The sequence below is a fragment of the Rousettus aegyptiacus genome, unplaced genomic scaffold, assembly GCF_014176215.1.
Source record: "Rousettus aegyptiacus isolate mRouAeg1 unplaced genomic scaffold, mRouAeg1.p scaffold_m13_p_2, whole genome shotgun sequence".
NCBI classification, from domain to species: domain Eukaryota; kingdom Metazoa; phylum Chordata; class Mammalia; order Chiroptera; family Pteropodidae; genus Rousettus; species Rousettus aegyptiacus.
In genome coordinates this window covers 31,759,365-31,765,373 of record NW_023416295.1, presented here as the reverse complement: position 1 = coordinate 31,765,373, position 6,009 = coordinate 31,759,365, and the positions used below count along the sequence as shown (strand labels likewise).

The 6,009-nt window shown below is 31.0% G+C and overlaps 1 pseudogene; it reads left to right on the top strand.

The window, feature by feature from the left end:
* The first annotated feature begins 5,455 nt into the window (after positions 1-5,455).
* Positions 5,456-5,574, top strand: LOC118614553 (annotated as a pseudogene).
* The last annotated feature ends 435 nt before the right edge of the window (positions 5,575-6,009 follow it).

Genomic DNA, 6,009 nt, shown 5'->3' with positions numbered 1-6,009 from the left:
ATAGTAGAACCCTCTGTATTAAATTGGGATTTTCAGTATTTGACCGTACCCTTAAATGTGAGATTTTATAGCCCTGAGTTCCTAAAAGAGTTTACATGTTGATTTATCAGTCAAGGCGAAAGTAAAACAATAAAAGAATTCCCAAAATGCTGCCAATATTTTTCCTTCTAGTGATTCAGTTATTGAATCAAATGTTCTGATAATTTTTATGATGATACATTTAGAAAAAGACAATATCAAAAAAAGAACCAAGATTAGGACTTGTGGTTGGAGATGACCTTGGTTAGAAAGTTGTCCTGTGACAGTTTTCCTAACTCTTAAGCAGTTGTTTGCTCAGAGTTTAGAAAATGGCAGAAACTGTTAGGTTGTACAGAGCTATCTACTAGTAAAATCACACTGGCATATGATGTGGCATTACAATAATATCTTTTTGACATCTCTTGGAGATTGATATTAAATTAAAAGGAATATATTTTAACACAATTCTACTATCTGAGATGTTTACATTTGAGATAATTTTAGTCCATTCTGTGTCTTTTAACCTTTGCCTAATCAAAACTAGCAAAAAATTAGTAAAATTGTGTTGTCACAATATTTCAATATTATATTGAATTACGATATTTCAATTTGCTTCAAGTACTTATACCACAAAATTCAAAGATGACAAAGCATAAATAAACTGATGTTTTATGCTGACTAAATTGCTTTCCTATGCAAAACCTACATGGCTGTAATTTAAATCTCATGTATGGTAAGTATATGGGTGTTAACAGCATTTTATTACCATGTATAAATCAATGACATCCAAATTTGTAATTCTGGCACTTTTTTCCCTCTCATATCTAATTGCTTATTCAATATAGTTAGTTGAATTTAGTAATGATCCCAACTTAGTGTGTCCAAAAGCAAACTCTTATTTAACCTGTAAAACATAATCCTCCCACAGTCATCCCAACTTCATTAAATATCAAAACCCACACACAATATTTAGGAAATAATTAAGGCTCTCCCCTAAAATATGTTCAATGTATGATTATTTTTCACCATCTTCATTGCTACTATTCCAATCCAAGCAACTATCATATTTTATCTGAGATTTTCTACTTTAACTGATCTTTGTGCTTCTATTTTTATCCTTGCCCAGTCTCTTCTCAATATAGCAACCATAATGATCCCTGTAAATATGAATTGGATTATGACAATCCTCTACTTAGTACCCCAATAGACTCTTCATTTCATAGAATATAATTTCAAACGTCTAACCATGTCCTACAGAACTTCTGTAATTATGCCATTACCTCCATGACCTCAACTCCTAGCACTCTTCCTCCTTGGTCTGAACCAGAGTCATCAATCTACCTCCTTGCTGTTCCATGAACACACCAAACAGTTGTTCTTCCTTCAGCCTCATGTCATGGCAGATATGGTTTTCTCTAAGTAGGAAGTCCTTTGCCTTAACTGCCTTTGCCTTAAAATACTTCCTCAGATCTCCCATCATTCCCTATATCTCTGACCTTCCTTAATTTAACTGTATAGCACTCATTATCCTCTGATGAATTATATATCTGTATATTACATGACTCAAGGGATAAGGTCCCAGAGAAGAGAGATTTTTTGTTTTAATATGTTTCATACTCAGTGCTTGAAAAAATGAGAGACACTACACACTGCTCAACAAATATTGGCCTGAAAGTAAATCTTTCTTATCAATATAAAAACATGTTATGTATTTCCCGACTATAAAAAAAATATTTATGTAATCTGATTATTTCACTAATTACTGCCTTGTTTATCTTTTCCAGTTAGAAGTAAAATTCTAAAATATTGTTTATATTCACGGTCTCTATTTCTTCATATACCATACTTTTCTCAATTATCCAATCAGGTTTTGCACATGGATCCCCATGGAACCAACTTAAAGAGTCAATGATAAGACTTCATCATATTGAAATATAAGCAGTATTTGACACCACTGATTGCATGTTCTTTTCCACTTTGTCTCTAGGACAAAACTGTCTTTTAATTTGCTGTCTATCACACTTGCTAGTTCTCTTTTGTCATTTCTTATCTTTCTAACATGTAAGTATCAAAGTAAACTAGTATTTAATTTTTATCCTTTCCCATATTTATCTCCCTCTATATGCGTATCTTCTTAAGTCATATCATCATATGTTATGTCTTTAGAAATTATTTTACAAAAACTCTAAAAATAAAATCCTTTATTTCTTTTGAATTGCAGACTTGTATACCTAACTGCCTACACTTCACCTTCACTTGTATGTCTAAACATTAAAAGGTTATCGCATTTAAGGTTTAATTTTTAACTTTTTTTCCTGAACGTGATATACCACCAGTAATCCCCTTCCTAATAAAAAGTATCTTGTCCTCCTAGCTATTCAAGCCATAACTTTAGAGTTATCTTTAACATCCTAAATATGTGCCAAACCTCACAACTTCTCACCTCCATCACTGATCCCACACTAGCCAAGCCTCCAGCATTTCTAACCTGTACAAGATCATTAGCATATTACCAGAACTTTCAGGTTCCTGTCTTGTCCTTCCTCAGGTAAATCTTCACACAGTTCCAAAAGAATTCTTTTAAAACAGAAATAAAATCATGTAGCACCCCAAATCTCAAACATTTCAATGAAGCTGACCTAAGACTCTATCCATTTCCCGCACATTCAATGATTTCTGCCCCACTGGCCTTCTTGTCTTTCCTTGAGCATGAAAAGCAATTTCTCTAATCAAAACACAAGTTCTGCTCTTCTTGTTTAGCCCTTCTGTACTGATTAATCTTCCCCTGACTTCGCATGGTATGCTCCCTCACATCCTTTGTGCATCTGTTCATCTTTTACAGTAGTCTACTTTCATCGAACTTTTTAATAGGTGTTTCTTTCCCTCTCTGATTCTTACACTTGCTGCACAGATTACTATATACTTAGTAATTTACATTTCATTTCAGTAACAAGATATCACCTTCAGGACCACATGCAATTGTGCAGCACACAGTAAACCCTCAATAAATATTTATTAAATGAGAAAAGGAATGAAAGGATATATAACTCAAATGTTAGATAAAAACAAAGAAAGAATGGTTAAATTACTTTCAAAATATATATCTCCCAGGAAACAGCACACCCACTCTCAACATGATATATGTATTGCTTCAAAATATTATATACTTCTGTGTCTCTCTCTATATATAACCTCATGACTTTCAGAAGCCATGCCAGAATAGTGGGAATGGTAAAAAGTGGGAAAAAGAAATATTATTGGATTATAGCCACATATGTTTTCTACTTATCTAGCAAAGACTTTCATTTTCAAATATCTTATTCTCGAGTTTCTAATTAAAGATTATTTTTCTTAAAGATCACTTCTTATTTAAATATGAATTACACCAGCTAGATGAACAGGCCATATTTTAATAAAGATGTGACAGAGAGTAAAAGGCTAAACTATAGTAATCCAGAAAGAAATTAATCCGAATATTAGAAAGTTTCCTCTCTACAGATCATGTAACAGGAGTGTTTGAAACGTGACACAATTCATTGTGGTTTATTGAGTACTTTGCAGAGAATATAAGGAGCAAAGTAATGCATTAGGCTGTAAGACAGAAAATAGAAACTAGTTTAAACTGAGTCACTAATTAGTTTTGTGACCTGTGGCAAGTCACTTAACCTCTCTGTATCTCAGTTTTCTTATCTATAAAATGTAAGTGTAGGATTCAATTATCTCTAAAATTCATTCCATGTCTGAGATGCTATAAGAATTTGAGGGATAATAGTCTTTGGGGACTCAAAGTGACAAATTCTATCCCTATCCATTAAAAGGAAAAAAATATGAATTTACTAAATTGGTTCAGTTAATTTTAGACCTTAGCTAAGCTAAAAGTCTGAGTAAATTGATTTGAAAAGTCTGAATAAACTTAATAGACATACTGACTAAAAACCAATTAGGCTATATGAGCATCAGTGTAATTTTAAGTTACATAATGTAGTGATAACTAATAAAAATAATAAAATAAAAATTTTATCTCTACTAAATGATTTCTTTATGAAATAGTTAAGAAATCATCTTCTGAGTGAAACCCTCCTTGAATATAAATGTATGAATGATATACCTATGATATTCCTTCCTCTATCTTGTATCAATATTCCTGAAAAAAATGAATTGAGAATTACTAGTCTATTTTGTCCTCTAGTTACAGCATCATCCCCTTCTCCTACTTTCTTTCACCATATCACCTCCCTAACAGAAAAAACATTTATTCATTTTACTTTTAATGTCATTCTGAGGATACATTTGTTATAACAAGCTACTGATAATGATAAAAAAATAGATGATAAAGCAGAATTTTAAGAAAGTAAAAAATATTCATATTAATATTGGCACTCAAAAGAAAAGTAAATAAGGGTATTTTTGTTCTGCACACTATTTTCTAGAATGAAACTGTCTTTTTTGGTAGCTACTAGCCACATGTGACTTCCTGTTGAGCATGATTAGTCTGAGCTAAAATATGCTGTAAGGATAAAATGTTCACTGAATTTCAAAGCTTAGTCCCACCACCAAATATAAATATCTCACTAATATTTTACATTAAATAAATATTGAAATGATAATATTTGGATTTATTAGGTTAAATAAAATGTATTATATTTCACTCACTTTTTGAATACAGCTTAATAGAAAACTTAAATTAACATGTGATTCACATTATATTTTTATTGGAAAGCACTGATGTGCGCTGTTAAATAGTATTTGCTTATTATAATCATTGAATAGTTAGAGATAGTAGTAAAGGTCATCAAAATACTAAATGCTGAAGTATTTATTAATGGCCACTTAAGGTACTTGATGTATAGGTTGACATATGAAGTTTTAAAAGAATACACTGTTATATATTTCCTAAACATCTGTCCTGTGTATAATATTTTCACATCATAGAATGGATTAACACAGCTAAAAATGGTTTTCTTTAAAATATTCTTATATATTGACTTTTTAATTTTAAAAATTTCAGAGAATGTTTATAATGCACCCTTCCATATAAGTTTCTTCCACTGATAATTTTAATAAGTTGAGGTGCTCTAAAAAAGGATACTATAATATTTAGGGAAAATGAAATATTTGTATAAAATAATCCACAACAATAAAAAGAGGTTATCTTTAATAAAAATATATATCCTATTTTATATATAAATTTCTCTAAATTATGAGTACTGAAGACAAAATTTTTAATTTTGTAATTTCATTTAGTACCTTTCATTACTGGAAGGCTTCGCAGATATCCTTTAGTGGTTTAAAGTTACCATAAAGTGTGAATTTTTACTAGGAGTGCTTTATTAAACTTTATTATTTTATTAAAAATACTTTAATAACATATGTGTGTATACATATATATCCATTCTATTTCTTTATGAAACCTAATGAGATGTTTAAAAAATAAATTGTCTATGGCCATGCCACCCTGAACAAGCCTGATCCCATTGGATCTCGGAAGCTAAGCAGGGTCAGGCTTGGTTAGTACTTGGATGGGAGACCACCCAGAAAGACCAGGTGCTGTAGGCGTAAGAAAGAAATAAAAAATAAGGAGGATTGTAAGCTAACAAGGTCCTTGCAAGCTGCGAGGTCAACCGAGGGTTGCCTCGCCTAAATAAATAAATAACAAAAAAAAATGTTTAAAAAGAAATCTTCAAATATCAAAAAATAAAGAGTAACATTCACCTAAATACTTTTGAACAGATATGCAACAATAAAAATGACTTTTGTCTAAAATGAATGGAGACTTCAAAATTTTCACAAGAAAATAGACATATTAAATGAATATTCTAAAAGTGTCACAATTTGGGTAGCAGATATTAATATAGATTCTTTTTTAACTGAGAAGCATGACAGTCAGTAATGTTTACTTTAATATTGATGTAGGTATGTGGATTTATACCAAGAGAACATACTATTGAAAAAAATGGAATGACAGCATGGCCACTATGGAAAGTTCCTTAA